The 20,996-nt window shown below is 44.2% G+C and overlaps 1 protein-coding gene across 1 annotated transcript in view; it reads left to right on the top strand.

Moving 5' to 3' along the window:
* Positions 1–2,271: 2,271 nt before the first annotated feature.
* ZBTB7C (zinc finger and BTB domain containing 7C) overlaps positions 2,272–20,996 on the top strand; it is an 86,252-nt gene continuing 67,527 nt past the window's right edge. Inside the window, exon 1 of the mRNA XM_066617237.1 lies at positions 2,272–2,355. The gene's annotated coding sequence lies outside the window, so the exon portion shown is untranslated. The remainder of the gene's footprint in view (positions 2,356–20,996) is intronic.

Raw genomic sequence — 20,996 nt, 5'->3', positions numbered from 1 at the left:
GGGGCCCTAACTGGAGATGCAAAATATGTGCTGTATCATGGAGCTTCAACCTCACCCCTGACTGGCTTTAACATGTGCCCTCAGTCCATACATTGGGACCCATATTATTATTATCATTGTTATTATTCACAGCTTATGCTGGGCTGGTTATATTCTGCAAATCAGGATCTAGCTAAGATCCTGGGAAGCACAATACCACTGTGGGATTCTTGGTGTTCCAAATAACATATTATAATTATGATTGGTGTTTTTGTAGTAGTGTCTATATCTATACCTGTAGTATCTATACACCACACCTGTAGTATCTGTAGTATCCATACACATACATATACTGCTTTTCACAAAAAATAATTTAAAAAAAAAAATCACAAAGTAGTTTACGTAGCAAAATTAATTAAAAGATGGGTCCCTCTCCCAGAAGGCTCTCAGAACAGGCATTCCTGGTCCTTTGAAAAGACGTTTACTACACACATTGTTCTTTGAGAAGAAGCCTGAAGTATGTTCATGACATTTTACAGTTATGTAAGCCGTTTCCCCAACAAGCTGCTTTCAAGCAGCCTTCCAGTACAGCCCCACAGGCAGCCCAGACCCTCATATTTTGTATGCAGCTGTATTAGAGATCTAATGGTTAGAATCTCACCTCAGGCTGCCTTTGCTCAGACACCTCCTGCCGTTTGAGGATCCCACAATTGTGCCTTAGGCCACTGGTTCTGTGGTCTTTTTTTGTGGTGAGCTTTCTGGTGAGGAACTTGCATCTTCAAGATACTAATCGTTGCCTATCCTGCCTCTCTTGTAAAGATTTATAATACATTATATTTATATCCCACCCTTCCTCCAAGCTGTTCAGAGTTTCATCCTGACAGATCCTGTGAGATGGATTAGGCCATGAAAGAGAGAGAGAGAGAGAGAGAGAATCTTTCCCCATCCCACCCTCTCTCCAGAAACGAAATATGTTCTTATTTCATGCTTTTTTGTATCTACTTGTTTTTCTTTTAGCGTACTTTTCCCACTTTAAAAAAACAATCTGTTTTAATTGAATTTTTGTAAGATGTCACTGTGCTTTTTATTTATTATAGCAGTGGTTCTCAAACTCTCTAGGAGACAAGATCCTGGGTCCTCGTGGCATCGCAATTGCTGTGGCATCACTGGGGCACCCATTCCTGGGCCACTCTCCTTAAGGGGGAATGGCCCTTTTTTATTTCCAATGGTGAGTTGCGACCCACCACTTTGAATACCACCGTATTATAGTATATAAAGCAACCCACATGCCAGGTGGCAAGGATTGTTATTGTTATATTTGCAGTTAAAATTCACCAGGAATATCAAAGAACGACATGCAAATCTGCTAATTTGCATGATATATTCTGAGTGGGTTCACAGGCTTCTGAGAATCCCTCCTCTGTCTGCATCCTTGGCTGTTCCCACAAGCCACTCCTGCACTGTGGATAACTTCAGATATACTTGCTGGTTTCAGGATGAGGAACTGTGACTGATATGAGAAACCTAAGGAAGACTCTTTGTGTACAAATCCAGGTATTCAGCCTGTTCTTAGGATCCTACCCTTCAGCTGCTTTAGGCCAAAAATGCAAGTTGCATCTGCTGTGTGGCTGCAGCCATGAGTAACAGTCATCTTCTCTTTCCCATATGGTAAAATGCATTGTGTCACCAGGGTTTTCTAACTCCCATGTGACAGAACTAGTTAAGTGGAGCTGGGTGTGGAAACTGGGTGTGATGTCACATCAGGCATTTTGTTTTACTAAACAGGTTAGAGGAGTAGAAGAGGAGACGGGGGCTGCCGCTTTCCATGGCAGGCATGTGGTAGATGTAAAGTGCGATTCCTGTCTTAGCTGCAGGGGGCTACTTTGGAAGATATTTACTGAACCAACCCCTCTGTGAGCATGCGCACCCCTCCCATATCCCGGCATGCTGGGGCTCTTTAGCTCAGTCGCAGGGCTGTGAATCTGACCACTCCTCTATGCACACTGTTAATAATAATCTAAAAATGTTCTACTAAGCTAAAAAGTCCCAGCAAGGAAGTGGGAGGACCCTGGACAGTCACAGAGCAAACATGCAAAAAGAGGCCAGGGTGGGAAGTACTGTCTGAACTGGCCCTGGGTTCTTTCCAGTTCAGAAGTGGCTGGTCACAATTGCGTTGACGGTTGTTGGCAAGAACAGAGATTACTAATGGCACCAAGATTGGCACAGTCTCATCCCAGTCCTGTGCTGAATGATATCTACGTCTCCTGTCTTATGCTTGGACAAGTCAACTCCTGTTTGAGATCATTTTTGAGTCAGGCTCGTTTGAGGTCACTGGATCAGATTGCACCTTGTTTTCAACTCAGTGGTGCTAACGAGGTTTGCTCTTCCCTTTTCTAAATACAAAGATTAGCGCTGGGATAAGGCTGTGCAGCACATGGCGGGGTCCATTCTGTGCTTACTGTAATTACACAGGTGTATAATTGTCCAGAAATGTTTTGCTTGCCATGTTCCCATTCAGCTACGCGACTGTACAGGTTTGGTCAGTGAGATAGCTGTACAGTTTATTTTCTTTTGGCTGTGAGCCTTAGAAGATGAATAGAGGGAGGGGAGGCTGGGGTGAGGTGTGGTTCTTTTTTTGTGTTTAAAAAAAAAAAATTGCCAAGAGCCATTTAGAGACTCTGGCACATTAGTCAGAACTTTTCATTTCCATTCTTTTTTTCTTTTTTGCTTGCTTTCTTGAATGGCGTGCCAGGCTGCTTACATAGAACCTGTGATAATTACAAAGCAAATTCAAACAAAAACTTTGGGCTTAACAATTCCTTTAAAAAAAAAAAGAGAGAGAGAAAGAAAACTGCAGTTTTACCCAACATCTTTAAAGTTTCAAGGTCCTTTACAGTGTCTGAATGAGAACACAAGAAGATTCTTGCTGGATCAGAGGAAATAAGTATTTCATCCAGCAGTAGCCTGCCAGGAAGCTTACAAGCAGGACCTCCTTTGTCGTTGGCCCCCAGCAGCTTGTGTTTAAGGGTACACTTCCTCTGAACATGGAAGTTCCATCCAGTTATCATGGCAATTAGCCTTTGGTAGACCTGTCCTTTTTAAAGCATGTTCCTTATAATTTGACATGTTTTCAAGTTTTTTTTTTCCCTGCAACCTGAAGAATGAAGATTTTTTTTAGCAAATAAAGAGCCAAACCAGCAGCCCTGAAGTTGCTGATTCTGAATAATTTCTGAATAGATGCAGGGTCATTGAAAGAAAAACAAAAGACACATTGGCAGAATTCTGGACCAGTATAGGGTGCCTATTTTTCCTTAGTGGAAATAAACACTACGCGTCCTTAGGTTCATACATATTCTGTTATTGGCTGAATGAAAACACTGTTAATCGTTTCTCAGAACAAGAAACATGGTACATGGTAGGTAAACTGGGCATTGCTCAGATATTCGAAGGCAGCCATTTTCAACCACTGTGTCGTGGCACACTAGTGTGTGGCGAGTGGTCCACGGGTGTGCCACAAGACTTGGGGGAAGATTATTTGTTAATAGGGTCAATGGGGATGTGAGCCCCCCACTGGCAGCATGGTGTGCCTTGTCGATTGTCAAAAACCTAATGGTGTGCCTTGACAATTTTGATGCCTTGCCTTGTTCTGTGCTTGTTGATGGCACTAAATGCTGAATAAAGGGTCAAGTAGTTGCCTTTTCTCTAGTTATATTTTCTCCAATAAAAACAGCTTCTGCTGTGGTACAGAAGGAATACTGTTCAGATGGAGCATGAGGAGGGAGGAGCAGGCTGTGTTGTGTTCATGAGATTCCATCACTGCATTGCAATCAATATTACCAAAAAGTGTTTGTACCATGCTTTTTTTTTTTTTTTTATAAACGAGGTGGTTGTGTTTCTTGTGCAAATATTCTACTTTTATATTGGCAGATTTTTTTTGTGGCTTGCCTTATTTGCTTGAATTATCCAATGCTGTTTGTCCAGCGTGCCTTATGTAGTATTGCTTTCAGCTTATGGCACACTGTTTGGGAAGCTCTGTGCAGAGGAGGCTAGAACAGTGGATTGGTCTCAGTGGGCCTCTAGTTCCTTTCATTTCTTTTGCTTTCAGCTGTACTTGTCAGCCCTGTTAATGTGCTGTGCTAAGCTCTCTTTTTCTAGGTTCTTGTAGAACCTTTAATACCCATCATGTAGTCATCATCTTTAAAAAACAGGCAGCCCAATCCTAACCAAACCCCCCCCCCATGGCTTTGCAGTGGCACCAATGAAATTTCTGCTTGTTGAGTATGTTGAGGCCTCCTTGGGGTAAGGGAACATTTGGTCCATTGCCCTGGAGTAAGCTTCAGCAGCATCCATGGGTCAACTTGGACCTGTGCCAGTTCTATAGCTGGCACAGGTAGGCATTGACTCATGAAGACAGATCCAGCTCAGGTAAGGAATTAGGTTTTGGTGTGTGCCGTTGCCACCTTTCTGGGTCCTCTTTCTAGGCCTGATCCCACCCCCTTTTCTGCCTATATCTCTCCCATGCCACCCGTTCCATCCCCTCCCCGCCTCCCTCCCAACCCTTGTGCTGCCTTACCTGCTCCGGCAGGCATCAGGCATCTGTCTTTGCATGAACCAGCCACTCACCACATGCAGATGCACACTGACAGCCATAAAACTGTATACACTAGTGGAACACACAGTCTACCAGTGTATACAGCCAGTAGGTTTGGGCTGTAAGTGCAGAAGAAGCCCAGTGCCACAATTACCTGCAGGCTGAGAGGAACAGGTTGTGCATTTTAGTTCAGCTAGAGAAAGGGTTTTGCAACTGATCTCTCAGTGGGGGAAGCTGCAGTTGCGTACAGCTGTTTGGGGAACCAGGGCTGCTATTAGGACTAGCTTGACTATGTGCGTGCTTCTTTTCACTGCTCAACTTGCATATTTGTAAATAAGGTGATTAAAAAGGACTTCACATCCCTCATAGTGTTCCCTTACCAGGAAACTAAACTTGTAAAGCTGTTCATGAAGCCTCTAGGGAGGTTCCTGAGGAATCGCAGTGAATGATTCCCCTCCTTTGGAAATCACTGTCCATCTAAGAATTCTGAAGAGCAGCCAGTTATTAAGCAGCCCAGTGGGAGGGGGTAAAGAAATGTCTTTAAAACGCTTCATTCAGGATAAGATCAAGCAAAGTCTCCCATTTGGGGCAGTCAGGTCTGCCATGTTCCTGAACCAACCACTGCTGTTGTGACCCTGGCTGCCAGATTTGTTATGGGGGGTAGGATTAACCCTTTGACACTGTGCTGCCTCCCCAACATAAATCCTCCTCCCCTGGAGCTACATTTCGCTGTGAAAGGGGAAAACTTTCAGGCACATTTTGTATTTCCATATATTTTCCATGCCACAGTTGATGACAGCTTTGGGGGTGGGGGGAAGGAATTCCCCCATCCCATTTTTTATTTTTATTTTTTGAAAAAAGAATAAGATGTTGGATGTTCCAAAATACAGGGGTGTTCCTTTAAAATATGGCAGTTTGGCACACTGCTTCCTAACTTTAGCACTTCAGAGTTTCTAGACATCTAGCAACCTAATGCATATCTATCCCCTGCTAATTGGGTAAGAGGCACTTTTTCAAGTGGGTGCTCCTTTTTTTAGCAGGGGGAGAGTAACTGGCCCACCTCACCCCAGCACTGTCTGTTCTAGTGGCTGTCTGCTGGTATTCCTTTGCGTCTTTTTAGATTGTGAGCCCTTTTGGGACAGGGAGCCATTTAGTTATTTGATTTTTCTCTGTAAACCGCTTTGTGAACTTTTAGTTGAAAAGCGGTATATAAATACTGTTAATAATAATAATAATAGAAACAGAAAATTTTTGGTTTCCACCATGGTGAAAAAACAGAGAATTGGAATTAGTACCTAGTATCTTGTTGTTCACCTTGTAGTTGTCAACAAAGATACACAAAAAAGTCCACTTCTTTATGCCCCTAAATAGTAGTTACCTTGCTCAATGCTATTTTGGAGGTACTGTATACGGTTCTCTAGTGAATTAACAAGCGTTATGGAGACCCTGGAGCAACTGCAAAATCAACCCAAGCTCAGCTGTTTCCCAAGATTTTGTCCGACTCCACCCAGGTTCATCTATCTGCTCTAATTGCACCATAATTAATTGCAACAAAACTGTTCTGAAGTGCATGCACATGCAGCTGAAAGGCTGGAACATCTTGAAGGAGTAGGCTTCCCTCTCTAGTCTGTCATCATTGCTGCAAAACCAGTGTCAGTTGCTGAAGATTTTCACTGTGCATGGATTTACATAACAACAGCCTGAGCTTGTCATCCTGACACTTTTCCTATTTATTTGCTATTTAATGCCTTTGCACAGTTCAACCACACAGTAGCTGTAGTGGGAGTAGGATTAGGAGCTAAAAGATTTGCCCTCCAACATAAAAGTTCTTTTTCACAATTTTGAAGGTTTGAGGTTATCAGCATAACAGCCCAGGGAAGACTTGAATTATGATCTGAAGAATCTTAAGGGGGGTTTCAGCCAGGAATGGGAGGGATGCAGGATGACCAGACACCAGCTTTTCCCTCTGACATAACACCAGAACCAGGGGACATCCACTAAAATTAAGTGTTGGGGGAGTTAGGACAGACAAAAGAAAATATTTCTTTACCCAGCGTGTAATTAGTCTGTAGAACTCCTTGTCACAGGAAGTGGTGATTGCATCTTGCCTAGATGCCTTAAGAGGGTTTTGGACAAATTTCTGGAGGAAATGTCCATCACGGGTTACAAGTCATGATAGGTATGTGCAGGCTCCCTTGGAATGCCAGATGCAGAGGAGGGCACCAGGATGCAGGTTGTGTCTTGTTGTCTTATGTGCTCCCAGTAGCATTTGGTTGGGCCACTGTGAGACACAGGAAGCCGGACTAGATGGCCCTATTGCCTGATCTGATCAGGCCTATTGCCTGAAAAAGAGGCACTTTTTCAAGCGGGTGCTCCTTTTTTTTTTAGCAGGGGGAGAGTAACTGGCCCACCTCACCCCAGCACTGTCTGTTCTAGTGGCTGTCTGCTGGTATTCCTTTGCATCTTTTTAGATTGTGAGCCCTTTTGGGACAGGGAGCCATTTAGTTATTTGATTCTTCTCTGTAAACCGCTTTGTGAACTTTTAGTTGAAAAGCGGTATATTAATACTGTTAATAATAATTAATAATAATCTGGTGGGGTTCTATAAGAAACCCTCTATATTCTTATGCTCTTAAAAAAGCCTCTTTGCATCCATAGTCCGTAGTGGATCAGGTGGTACTTTTTGATCCCTACAGCTTAAAACTTGGAGGAATTATTGGTGGAAATAATTCTATCCACACTTACCTGGGAATAGTTCCTACTGAACTCAGTGGGACCTACTTTTGAGGAGACATGCCTAGGATCAGTGCTTTTTTTGTAAAAAAAAAAAAAAAAGTGCAGGAACGCACAACTTGTTAATCTTTTATTTATTTATTTATTTATTTATTTATTTATTTATTTATTTATAGACCATTTTTTATCGGAGAAATAAATAATAAGATACAACTAGACGTAGTCAATAACTACACACACACACACACACACACACCCCATGTGAGCTCCCTGATAGCAAAAGCACTCCTGCCACACCTGGAGCGAAACACCCCATTTTTTTTAGGTGGGGAGGTGCTCCATTGGGCTATAGGAAAGCCTATAGTTAAAGTGTTCAGAACTAATATATAAAGTCTTGAGTCCAGCTGGCGGCCATCAGCACCTCAAGTATTAGTTCTAAACACTTTGAGCCTAAGAGCTCTTATGGCTCAATTGCTAAAGTGCTGGTCTGTGGAGCCAGGGGCTAGGGGTTCAAACCTCCTGTGAGGAAGAAATTTTTTTTTTTAGGTGGGGAGGTGCTCCATGGCTGCAAAATATAAAGGTTGGTTGCCAGTTGCCAAAAGGGGGGCCAGTTGAGGCTGCAAAACTCCTCAAAGTTCAGTCCCAGGCAGGCTTTTTTTTACCTTTTTTTTTAAGTCCCAGGTAGGACTTAACCCACAGCCTCCAGCAGGGGGCTCACTCCAGAAGCTTAACTGTGGAAAAAAAAGGTGCAGGAACGCTGTTCTGGTGCGTTCCATTACAAAAAAAGCCCTGCCTAGGATTGTGCTGTTAATGAAGTGATTGGTAAATACACAAAAGAAGATCAAGCTGGGTCCATAAAAGGGAGGTGGCTGTGTAATAATGTCAGAAGAGGAAGAGCTGGCTTTTTTAATCTGCCTGATGTTTTTATATTTTAATCTGCTGCTTTTAGGCCACTGTAGTTTTAAGTATTGTTTTATGTATGTTTTATTGTATATGTTTTCACTGTGAGTTGTAATCCACCTTAAGCATCAGGTTTATAGCCTGGGGAGAAGGTGGTATAGAAATATTCTGAATGAATGAATAAATAAAGCAAACTTTAGGGGGTAATTACTCTAACCCCTTTTTAGACGCAGTTTAGGCTTTTGACAGATTGAATGGTCTTGGGTGTAACAGCTATTAGCTGCATCTAATTTTCAAAGACATTTCAAATCTTGGCTGCAAAAATATATCTAGGTTCAGCAGCTAGATTAATGTTGAATTCTGTTTTTATCAGAATCCTTTGGGTTAACTGGGGGATGAGACAAGGCTATCCCCTGTCTCTTTTATTATTCACATCATTATTATAGCCTCTGGTGACAATAGTGAGATCTAACATAAATATATATGGTGTAAAAGCAGAATAGAAAAAGGCTCAAATTACACTTTAGGTGATGATGTGATAACAGACAAATCCATTGGAATCTGTTTGAGGGCTTTTTTCCCCTTTAACTAGTACAATACTCTATAACAGGGGTGTCCAAAGTTTTTGGCTGGAGGGCCACATCATCTCTCTGACACTGTGTTGGGGGCCGGGGGGAGGGAAAGAATTAATTTACATTTAAAATTTGAATAAATTTGTATAAGTTTACATAAATGAATATATTAAAGATGAACTTATATGAATGAATGAAGGTCTTGCAATAGCTCAAGGCCTATAAAAGGCCTTGCACAAAGCAAGACTGGCCTTTCCTTTGCTGCCTCTGCTGCATCACAGACATGAAACAGCAAGCAGTGGAGGGAGCCCTCATCCCACAGCTCACGTGAGAGGTCAAACAGTCGCCCTCACGCTGAGAGTAGTTGTGTTGGGCCAGTGTGGGCTCCAACAAATCTCTGGAGGGCCAGAGGCTCATTGGAGACTGGGGGCTCCCTGAGGGCCGCATTGAGAGGCCTCGAGGGCCGTAAGTGGCCCCCGGGCCGGGGTTTGGGCACCCCTGCTCTATAAAATAAGGCAGATCTGAATTTATCCTGGAAAAATATTTCCTTGAAAGAGGAAGCTCAGATTAAAAAGAAAAGAAGTCTAAGAGCCCAATCCTTTGCATGTCTACTCAGAAGTATGGCCCATTAGTGTCAATGAGGTTTACTCCCAGGAAAGTGTGGATAGGATTGGGCTGTAAATCATGTAATCCTACTGAGGCCCTGCACTGCCGGAACTAGCATTCTGGCAGCTCAAGGACCATTACGGCAGCACAAAAACCAGGCCGTTCTGTGCTTCTGGACTGATGCTACAAATGGGCAGTGACATGGCAAGCATAGCAGCGGCTCCAGAGGCCTCTGTCAGTGCTGGTAAGTTGGCAGAGAAGGCATGTCGTGAATGGAGAGGGGAAGGGCAGGGGATGTGGAAAGGGAGGGAAGGGGTGGATCTTGGCAGCACTGGCATGCGCTAGATACTATTACCATTCCCAGGCCGCCTTGCTTCTTTTCTCTCCTTGGATGTACACCAGCAGAAAGAAACCATAGGTGATTGGGCAGTCTACCGGGGTAAGTAAAATAGTTTTACTTACCTCTTGCAGGCTATCCGATCACTCCTCCCACCATTGGATGTGGTCTGCATCAGTGCCAATAGTGGGAGATAGGATGGGGCAGTGGGTTAGGTAAGTAGGGGTGAATTTGTCATCTAAACATCAGTAATCTAATAAAAGTGAGTTTATGAGCTGATATTAAGAGAAATTTAAAGTCTTGGAAACACTTGAGATCTCATGCCCCTCTGACATCACCACCCTGTTTGGGAGCTTACATTGTCTGGAGTTGCACTGACAATTAAGATCGATTGGTGTAGTGTTGTACTGGTGTTCATGGCATGTCTATGCATGGAATAAGTGCTATAATAATGGGGCTTCATTGCCCCCTCTGCCACTTGTATTGGAATCTTGGTAGATCTGGCAAGGAGGTAGGGTGTGGTGTCAGCAGTGGCCCCTTTAAGGGTAAGGCCTGGGCATCCAGCAGAGTGTGCTACACAGCTGCAGCCACTTGAAGGCCATAGGGCCCTCAGGGATATTAGGAGCACCTGAGGCAGGAAGGGGTGTGGGTTGTAGAAGGAGTGCAGGTTGTAGAGGAGGCTGACTTGGCTCATTGGCTTTGGAATCTGATCTTGGACTGTGATTTGGCTTATTGACTTTGCCCTGGATACTCTGACTGACTTTGTGACTAATGGACTGCTGGAACAGACTGCTGGAGACACTGGAGTTTGGTGTGTGGCTGCTGTGCCCAAGACCTGCTGAGGACCAAGGGTCTGCTGTAGTGACAGGAGGCTGCTGGCAGGAGAGAGGACCTCTGCAGGTTGAACAGGCGAGCTACCCTGGAGGTGGGGTCCAGCAGGACTGCAGGGCAGAACCAGGGTCATTTGTTGGGGGGAAGAAGGGGAGCTAATTTGCTTAAAGTGGGCATAATTCTCCAAGCAGAGAATGGCCTTGGAATCAGGCAAAACACCACTGTAGTTATACTGCTTTCTGAGGGTGTATACCATATTCTAAACTGCTCAGAAAAATTTTCTGAAGTACAGGATTGGGCTGTCTGACAGTTTATCCAATATGAGTACAATAGTTAAGGCAAGACGGAGAAAAGAGACACCTCTCATGAATCTGCTTTATTATATTATATGTAGGATTAAGAAAGGAATAATAGAAGAATTATGTTCTAGAGCAGGGGTCTCCAAACCCTGGCCCAGGGACCAGATGCAGCCCATGACAAACCTCTGTCTGGTCTGTGGTCAGCCTCTGGCACAGTTGACCAAACACTACTGGGACTGTGCTTGTGGGGTGGGGGGAATGTGGGTCCAATTAAGTGTGTGCTTTAGTTCTGTAGGGTGTGTTGGTGCTTGGAGAAATCCTGGAAATGTGGGCCCATTCATTAATTTAGGACACAGTCCTAACCAGCTTTCCAACACTGGCATAGCTGTGCCAGTGGGGCATGTGCTGCATCCTGCAGTCAGGGGGTAGTCATGGAGGCCTCCTCAAGGTAAAGCAATGTTTGTTCCTTTACCTCAGAGTTACATTGCCCTTACGTCAGTGCTGGAAAGTTGGTTAGGGTTGCAGCTTTATTCATTCATCTAAGTTCTATCTCTAATGTATTTATTTAAATTTTATATTTAAAGTATATATATTTTTCCGGCCCTCAACACCGTGCCAAGTATTTGATGTGACCCTTTGGCCAAAAAATTTAGAGATCTGGTCTAGAGATCTGGCCGTAGAAATAGGAGATGAGGCATGGACACAAATTGTTTGGGACACTGGAAATCTTTTATTTCTAGTTCCCTAAAAGAAGCTCAGTACTGTATAGAATTATCTACAGATGGCATTTGACACCTTAGATCAGCCATTTTCAACCTTTTTCAGCTCACGGCACACTGACAAGGCACTAAAGTTGTCAAGGCACACTACTAGTTTTTAATTACATTATTATGTTACAATTAATTTAATAACTAGGGGCACAAGCCTAACCAGGTCTACTCAGAAGTAAGTCTTATTTTGTTCAATGGGGCTTACTCTCAGGAAAGTGTGGTTAAGATTGCAGCCTTGGATCGTGACAATGAAAGAAATTCCCAAGAAGCTTGGAGAGGGAGGTGTATTTGGTTTCTGGAAAGGAAGAACAATGTTTTGAAGCAGGTCTGTTCAAACTTTTATCAATTGGTATGCTCTGATATGCTAGGAGATGCTGGCAAAGAGAGATGAGACTGAGCATAGTGGAGAAGGGGGGGGTGAGGGCAGTGAGAAGATGTGGCTGAAACAAGTGCAGGATTCACTGGGGTGGGGGGGAAGAGAGAGAGAGAGAGAGAGAATGGGAGGCAACTGACTCTGGACTTTGGAAGGCGGGGAAGAGGGAGGCGTGGGGAGGGGCAGTAAGAGGGGTTGTGCAATTATGATGGGGGGATGTGTGTGCAGGAGGGGAGGTGGGGTGGGGGGGAAGAAAAGCATCACTTGCCTGCTCATGTATTCAAGAACAGACAAAAGAAAATATTTCTTTACTCAGTGTGTGGTTGGTCTGTGGAACTCCTTGCCACAGAATGTGGTGATGGCATCTGGCCTGGATGCCTTTAAATGGGGAGTGGACAAGTTTCTGGAGGAAAAATCCATTATGGGTTACAAGCCATGATGTGTATGCGCAACCTCCTGATTTTAGAAATGGGCTATGTCAGAATGCCAGATGCAAGGAGGGCACCAGGATGCAGGTCTCTTGTTATCTGGTGTGCTCCCTGGGGCATTTGGTGGGCCGCTGTGAGATACAGGAAGTTGGACTAGATGGGCCTATGGCCTGATCCAGTGGGGCTGTTCTTATGTTCTTAGTGCGACCAAGCCTCTATATGTCTACTCAGAAGTAAGCCCCATTATAGTCAATGGGGCTTACTCCTAGGTAAGTGTGGATCAGATTCTGGCCCAGCGCCTTTCCTGCCAAAGCCTTGCCAGGGGAGGCAGTGCAGGCAGGGTGGGGCATTGCTGGCAAGGAAAAGGGTCTCTCCTGGATCCTTCCCAGGCAGCTGCCTCTGGCTCCTACCTGCTTCCACCTTCAGGGTTGCTCTCACTCCCTCCTCGCTCTCGCTGCTTGCCCTCACTCCCTCCACGTTCCACCCGTTCTTCCAGGCTTCTCGAGCTGCCTGGCTGGCTGCCCAATCAGCGCGTGGGGCAGGCACCAGCAACAGCAGGAGCGTCCAAGCCCCTGTGCAGCTGCACCTTTTTCTCCTGCTATCGCATGAGGCTGCAAGCCGCCGCTTCTCCTGTGCATGCAGCTGCCACCACCACCGTCGCTTGACTCCTTGGCCCCGCGGAACACCTGAGGCAGCCTCACGGCCCACCAGTGCACAGCAGTTGAAAACCGCTGCCTTAGATGTTAATACAGTGATGAACACAGATACTTTAAAATGTTGGAAGTGTGGGTTAATGGTAGCAAGTATCTTACATATCTGATGTTTTTGCCCTAAGCCTAAGCAATATTGGCAGATGGCTGTTCGATCAGTTTCTTATATCACTGAACATTCAGTGAGCTTGGAAGCAATGCCTGTGTTGTTAAATATGTCCCTGGGATCAGTCCATAGTGTGTAAGGTTTTGGATAATAGAATTGTTAATGGCTGGGAGGATGGTGTGGGCAGGGAACTGGAAGAAGAGAACATCTCTGACCAGAGAAGATTGGTTATTGAGGCATTGGAAATAATCCATATTGACCAACCTTTGGTCATATTGATCAATCCATTGACCGACTTTGAACTAAATGAAACAAAGGAACCAGTGGAGAGGGGGTTTCCTTTGATAAATGGCCATCATTTGTTAGGCAATGGAATTTTCCGTATAGTCATGCAAAATTAGACCAAATGATCTTTATGCAAGGACGATTTACAAACAAACAAGGCTTCCAGGGCAACCTTACTTCTTACACAACTAGGAGATTCTGCTATTGCTGACTGTGGATTTATTTAAAGCCATTTATAGACCACTTTTCTGTATAAATTTCAAAAGTGGTTCACAAACTGAAAGAACAGCAAACATCCTTAAATAATACTATCTAAAATAAATCAACCTGCAATTTAGACAAAACAGAAACAGCAAGAAACTGCACAGCAACAAAATCCATATAAGGAAGGGCAAGAAAGCAAAAGCCGTTCATTTTCCAAGACCAGCCAAAACAGGAAGCCTCATTTCCATGGTACTACCCTCACTGTGCTTTTGCCAGTGGTGTATCTGAAATGGGTCCAAAGCACTAAGTTTTGCAAGGAGCCTCACTGCTGCGTGCAGGTGGCCCCTCCCTCTCCTCTTTGGAGCCATTCTGGAGCAAATGCCTCTGTTTTGCTCCCACCTCCCAGAATGGCTCTGAAAGGGAGGGGCCATTTGCACGCAGCAGTGAGGCTTCCTGCAAAACTCAGTGCTTTGGACCCCCTCTAGCTATGCCACTGGCTTTTGCCATGTTGCATTGCTCAAAAAACTTGTCTCTGGAACTTCCTTCACTGGGAGGTTTGTTTAAACCCCTTGTGGTTAACATTCCATTGTTTGATGAAGATTTTTATTTTGTCATAAATGTGCTTTGATTTGATTGTGTTACCCTTTGCCCTGGATGGGCTTTTTGTGTGTGCACATGCCTGAGTGTGTGTTTTGTTTTTTGTTCATGGTTTGGATTTTTCATTTTTCATTGATTGCTGTGGCTTCATCTTTTGTTCTTTCCTACCTTGGAGAATCTTTTGGGTGTTCTATATGTTGGGGTAGAAATTGTTGAATGACTAAATAATTAAATATTTAACTGATATCATGCCAAATTTTTCTTTGGATTTAACTGATCAAGATCAAAATGAAATCTTGCTGATATGGATCGTTGGAGATGCAAATGCAAGAAAGTACATTTATGGCATACGTGGTGGTCTTGTCATACAGTACGTTTGTTTGGGGGAGTTATAGGCAAGGTGTGTGTTGAACTTGCGGAGATTCCAGTTTCAATGGCACCATAATTATTTTGTTGGGTTGGGATCCAAATTGTTGATGGATCTGACCTCCAATTTATAACTTGGCATATGCAGGCGTCACTTGAGAACTGCGGCAAACAAGTCTAAGAATTGCCTGATTATTTCCAATCGGTATGTAAACACCTTCCCTAATCTCAGCAATTGCTAGCATGTTCACCTCTCCTTTTTACCCACATGTGTGTTTTTTTTCTTTTTCTTTAGACTCCTGCTTCTTACTTCCTCCTTTTCTTCTCTTTCTGCTGGACCACTCACTTGTCCAACCACATTTTCCTAAGCTTATCTGCTTTGGAAAATTCTTTCTAACCTCCTGAAGATGCTTTCCATGGTTGAAGTGTTGGGACTAGATCCTACAATGTGTTTTAATCCGTGGCTTGAGACTCAAGCAACATTTTTATGTTTAAGACTTATCTAAAGATAATTTAGTTTAGTTAAACATAAACTTCAATAATTATGTTTTAGACTTATCTGCTTGCCTTGGTCTGCTGCCTTCTCAGGATTCTGTCGCCTCCTTTCTTAGACACTTGCTTCTTCTTCCTCTTATTTACTAGAATATCCTGCCACTCTGACCTGTCTAGGATCAAAGCAGCTCCATCAATGAGTTAGAGGTCCTTCTGGTGGCCTAGTCTAGCAGCAAAAGCCAGGCAGCTAAATCTATCACCAACTCTCACCATAACTGCTCCACCACAAAATCCCTTATATCACAGTATAAATAAGGCATTGCATTCAGTGAAGGGAAACCGAGGTCTCTCATCCTTCCTTCAGTTGATTTGTTCATTTTTGAAATAATAATTGTGAAATAAAAAAATCAATATTAAGAATTCTCTGACGATAGTGCCTGCTTCTGCACCCTGATTGAATTTTTCAGAATATTTCAACACTTACTTTGTCAATTATTATTTATCTCAACATACAAGGAAGTTTGTTGTCTTGACCTTCCTTGTGCAATTCTTTATTCATGATAAAGAGATTAACAAATTGTTAAAAGGAAAAGTCCAGGTAGAATTAACAGCTGCATAACTCTTTTTATCCCTCCTAACATTATCCAGTTTGTCTTGGAAGAAAGACATTCACTGCACAATAGAGAAACCCGTTTGCTGTCTGCCTCCTTTGAAGTCCATACAAAAAACCCCTGCTTTAAGTGGCTCATATATACCTGACCATAGAGCCCCAGACCTTCAGACTGCAAGGAATGACTGTGAAGGGAAAATACATTTGCCTTTTCTTCCTTTGCAACTCACCCCCTTATAACATTTCCTCTACCTGTAATAACTTAGCCATTCATGCATTCATCCTGATCAGAAGGACTTTCATCATTCTTACATTTTGACGAAAGTCTTTTCATGCAAACAATAGCGGCCACTACTTACAAATATCAATCACAGCAGGTATTCATTAGAAAGTGGGAAGTGCCATGGTTCACCTGAGAGCTGTTTAGAGTTTCATCACCTGGTGTTGCCATAGTTGGAACAGAACACATTTCTCTCTTTCCACCTGCCTTGTCCATGCACCCTCACTAAACAGTGTTCATAAACAAAAGTCTCCCCAGGTTCTCCAGACTGTGTGTGTCCAAATTAATCAATGGAGCACAGCAAAGGAACTTGCATTGCTCTCAATGCAGTGGTGGACTAACATCATTTGCCTTCTTACAACTTGAATCATTGAAGCATTTGTAGCCATTTTCATCCCATGCAATGATGGCACATGAAAGTGATCAGTGGCGTACCTAGAGGGGGTGCAAAGCACTAAGTTTTGCAGGCACCAGAACATGCCGTGCAAGCAGCCCGTCCCCCTCCTCTTCGGAGCTGTTCCAGGTGGTGGGAGCATAATGGAGGTGAATGCACCACTGATAGTCTCCTTGTTTTTCAGTTCAACCACCTCAAGATGATTTTACTGTGTCAGTTTTGTCTTGTGAATGTTGTATTTGAATGGGCTGTCAGGCAGGTGACATGCAGAATTTACCGTACTACACCGTGGAAAATGGTGTACGTCTCACTTCATAAGGATGCATTTGGTTAGTATCCACCATATAGAACTGTTGTGGTACAATCACTCTTGTGCGCTTAATCAGTCAAACTTGTTCAGAGCAGCAGCAAAATAGATTTTCCCAAATGCCCAGTCCAGTTGCATTTGCTTGGATAACATCTCTCTTGAAAGTATTGAAATATTCTGAAACTGCATGTGTCTTGTCCTCTTAGGACTGGCCTATGCCATTTTGGTGGCTCATGCTGAAAATTCAGAGGCACTCTACCTGTGTTATTCATGTGTAAACACACACACAATTTAAATAATTGACAATCGGCTAACTAGCAGTACCCCAGGTGATGCCTGGCTGTGTCATGACTGGACTGGCCCTGAGTTTTCAAGGCCTTCTTGCATAGCCATGATTTACAAGCTTGCCAAGCAAAGGGACATTATGATGTGGAGAGAAGCTTCCAAGCAAATGCTCTGTGAAGGCAGTGTACACCTTCCCGGGGCCTGATCTGCCTGCACAGATCAACTTGTGATATTGTTGGACAGGGCCAAGTTGTGTTGGAAGGGGGGGGGGGAGCTGAATAATCAACGAAAGCATCCCCTTCCTATAATAAGAGATCCCACCACCCGGCTATGGGCTTTCTCCAGGGCAAAGGGAAGAGGACGAATGTCTACTTACCCCAAGGAGACTTCCAGCATCTTATTAGTTTCTTGTTCTCTTTTGGGTTTTCCTGTTTAGCATTTGGGTTTTTTTTTGTAAGGAATGCTATATATTGCTATATAGATTGATTGATTGTGCTACATATTGGTTTTATTCTGTGGACTGCAAGCCACCCTGAGTGTGTCTCTTTTATGAAGGGAAGGGTTGGTAAAAACACTGTGTGCAGTCTGAGGTCATGAGCGCAAGCCCATGAGACAAGCATGCCGTACCAGAAATCATAAGTCATCAGCCGTGGGCAGGGCTCCAGGCAGCCAGGTTATATGACCAGAGTGAGGAGTGGGATGGGTTAGAAGCATGTGCATGGTCCATACAGGCAGGGCTCAAGCTTCAAGGCCGCTATCAAGAATTAAAGGGGACAGAAGCAGGTGCAGGGTCAAGTTATAGAGCAGTAATCAAGGTGATGAGATGGGCACTATCCTTGTGCCAGAAGGGAGTTTTTCCAAATGAGGAACAAGTACTGAGGCCAGGGCTTTATAGCAGCCCAGGTGGCATCCTTGAAGCAGAAAGCCCCATCTGCCTGGCTTGCAGTGGAAGCAGGGTTGTTGGTACAGGAGGCTGACTGCTCTTAGACACTAATCTTATGAGTGTTTCATGGAGAGCGAATCTCCAAATAGTCAGAGCAACTCTCACTTCCTCTGCAGTGCCTGACATCCAAAATTTGGAGCTTGAGAGAGGGTTTCCTGGCAGGCCAGATTAATCACAAAGCACACCACATTTCTGGAGCCCTGTAGGGAATCTCCTCCAGGTATTTCATTGTTTTCCTTGTCCATGGTTTTCCTTCCAATCAAAGTATTTGGTCTGGTGGAAATGGAATATTGGGGTCTTCAGCTATGACTTTTCAAGTGCGTCTGGAGCAGCCAGCCTCTTTCCGAGCCCTGCTCTGTGTGTGTAGCAGAAAGAGACTAGAATCTTGAGTTGGCAGAGTGGACTGTGCCACTTCAGGAGGCAGGTGGGGAATGCCAGCTTGGAACACCCTTGCTTGTTTAAAAACACATGCACGGAACCTCCCAGCAAGTATAAGTTAGCACATCAAGGGAAAAAAAGTAGTTCTAGCCAAGGCCGCTCCCTGTCTCCTGGTTTTCTATCTGCGAGGAGGTGTTTGGTTTTATAAGCACAAAGGAGTGTTAAAAAACGTGGGCTTGCTCACTTAGAGGACAGATTCCAGCAGCAAGTTCTGCTCCACCTCCCTAGCCTTGGCCTGTGGTTACTCCTCTGTCCTCTGCCACTCCACTTGCAAAAGGAAAACCTTCCCTCCGATAGCTGATGACCCTGCACTGGTTTTGAATACTAAATCGCCTGCCAGGATATAAAACTCTTTACTCTGATTAATATGAGCCCGTTGATGGCTCATATTAATACTCTGGTTTCAGAGTAATTGTTCCTCTTGTCTGCTTCGTCCCTCCTTACATTTCACTGCATATTTATTAGGTTCTCTGCCGAGGCTATCTGTGGCCACATTAAACCAATTTACTCCTTGAAACGTCTGACCTTCGATCCACCAGCTGCAGCCCTCAGAAAGCGGCAACAGAAGAGCCCTTTAACGATGGGCTGGCCAATGATTCTTCTGGTGCCTTCTGCATCCCGCTCCGGTTTCCAGAGAAATCAATTATTGTGTCCTGGTCACTGAAAGTCATTTTTATGCTAATAGACTTTTCTATTAGGCCCCCTTCTGTTTTCCTGATGACCTGGTGACGTCTCCTTACTTAAAGATATTAATGCATAGACACAGGCCACATTTTAGCCATGTCAGCTCTGCAAACTATGTTTCTTTTAACAAGGGTGTGTTACAAGTTAATGTAAGGCTCTGCCAGGACTTCACTAGGGAGGGGCTCGTGGTTGAGGCATTGATGTCCCTTGTGGTGGGAAACTCAAGCCTGCAGCGGAAAGGGGGAAGTGGCCCTCCTGATCTGGCTGGGTTATAAATGCTTTCTGATCAGTGGGCTTTTGGGTGTGGGTTTTTGTCTGGATTAGGGCTGCAGCTCAGTGGTAGAGCACTTACCTGCAGAAGGTATTGGATTCCAATTCTGCCCCCTCCAGGTAGGGCTGGGAATCTTGGACAGCTATTGGCAGTCAATGCAGATGACGGTGGCCCAGATGGAGCAAAGGACTGATTTGGTATAAGGCAACTTCAGATTTTCTTGGGAAATAACTCTTCGCTTCCATTCTTTTCCCACCGACCAGAATAGGTCCACAGGGGAGGGGCTGCTAGCGCGGTGTGTTCAGGCGTCTGCAAAACTGGACAAAGGGTGCTTTGTACCCCCTCCAGCTACACCACTGGTAACATGAAATTCTTTCTCCCCCTTTGCTTACCTGTGTGGGGTGGGTACATTGTGCTTGCTTCTTATGTTGGGGAGATGAAGTAGAGGTTCCAGTTGGGTGTTTGTGCAGAGTCCTTCTGGGGTAGTCTTGCAATAAGTATTCTGAGAAGATGTGTTAAATATTTCTCCATACTTCTGTGAGGATCACGAAATTGTGCAAATTCCTCTCTTTGTGCACCAAATGTCATTTCACCTTGGCTGTCATCACCAAAGATCCCTTTTGAGAGAACAGAGAGATATAGCCTCATTATTTGCATCTTCTCATGAGAGATGTAGTCTCCCCGGCAGGGACTTCAGTACTGGGGTTGGTATGCTATGGTTGACTGCCATTGTATCCCAGTGGTTTCCAAACTTACCAAGGTCCCAGTGCCCTTGCAGACTCTTCTTCCTGGCTCAGTCAGGTGTCACCACCTTGGACACTGCAAACCACTGCAAACATCCAAACCACATCGGCATGGCATTTTTCTGACTTTGCACTGGCATCCATGGTGCATCTGTCAATCAGTGGACTTCTGTGCTGGTGGGGCCTTTGTTGCACCTGTGTATGTGGGGATACACTAGTGAAACTCAAGGATAGGATTGGGCTGTTGAGTAGGTAGTGGTTAAAGTGTGGGTTTAGGATTGGGGAGACCTGGGTGTAGTTCCCTCCTTAGCCCTGGTCTCTGTTATTTTTCAACATAACCTACTTTACAGGGCTGCTAGATGTAAAATTGGCATGTATGTTACAAGTCATGATAGGTGTGTGCAAGCTCCTGGTTTTCGAAGTAGGCCGCCACAGAATGTCAGATGCAGGAGAGGACGCCAGAACACAGATTGTGTCTTGTTGTCTTGTGTGCTCTCTGAGGCACTTGGTGGGCCACTGTGAGATACAGGAAACCGGACTAGATGGGCCTTTGGCCTGATCCAGCGAGGCTCTTCTTATGCTCTTATGAGCTCCTTGGAGGAAGAGTAGGTTAAAATGTCAGTAATAATACATTCCTTCAAAAGGCATTAAAGCCCCCCCTAGTTCTGCCTTCAGTAATTGATCAATTAGACTGCTGTTAGTTGTGTTGGTTGTGTTTGCTGCTGTTGGTTGTCATATTTTATTTAAAGGATTTTGATACCGCTTTTCTAAAAACCCAAAGCTTCCCACAACATAACAAACTGTTAATTTTTGCAAACCACTTTTGTAAATTTTGACACGTGATATACAATGTTATGAATAA

Source organism: Tiliqua scincoides, chromosome 2 (assembly GCF_035046505.1).
Source record: "Tiliqua scincoides isolate rTilSci1 chromosome 2, rTilSci1.hap2, whole genome shotgun sequence".
NCBI classification, from domain to species: domain Eukaryota; kingdom Metazoa; phylum Chordata; class Lepidosauria; order Squamata; family Scincidae; genus Tiliqua; species Tiliqua scincoides.
This window is presented reverse-complemented; position numbering and strand designations above follow the sequence as displayed.